This window comes from Fukomys damarensis, unplaced genomic scaffold, assembly GCF_012274545.1.
Source record: "Fukomys damarensis isolate Sample0158 unplaced genomic scaffold, DMR_v1.0_HiC HiC_scaffold_12, whole genome shotgun sequence".
Lineage (NCBI taxonomy): Eukaryota > Metazoa > Chordata > Mammalia > Rodentia > Bathyergidae > Fukomys > Fukomys damarensis.
In genome coordinates this window covers 27030257-27030567 of record NW_022900924.1, presented here as the reverse complement: position 1 = coordinate 27030567, position 311 = coordinate 27030257, and the positions used below count along the sequence as shown (strand labels likewise).

At 47.3% G+C, this 311-nt stretch overlaps 1 protein-coding gene across 5 annotated transcripts in view; it reads left to right on the top strand.

Annotated features, from left to right (window-relative positions):
• Positions 1-311, top strand: part of Slitrk3 (SLIT and NTRK like family member 3) — an 11888-nt gene that overhangs the window by 3927 nt on the left and 7650 nt on the right. The gene's annotated exons all lie outside the window — the stretch shown is intronic.

The following is a 311-nucleotide window of genomic DNA, read 5'->3' as shown; positions in this document are numbered from 1 at the left end:
AAGGAATGCTAGAATGTTTCCCGCACTCACTCTCTTCTCCTTCTTTTTGTTTGCTATTTTTCTAAAATTTGTCTTTACTCTGCCACTTCTTCCCGCTGCCGTCCTCTCTCTCCTTCCACACACACGCACACGCCCACACACACACACACACACACACACACAGACGCACGCACAACTGTACAGTCAGGGCTTCCTAGTGCTCGCTCCCGACCCCATGCTAAGCGCGTTCCCCTTCTTGGAGCTTATTTTCGTGACGTGGAAAGCCGGATCCAGGGTTACAGCACATATTAAAAAAAAAAAAAAAAAAAAAG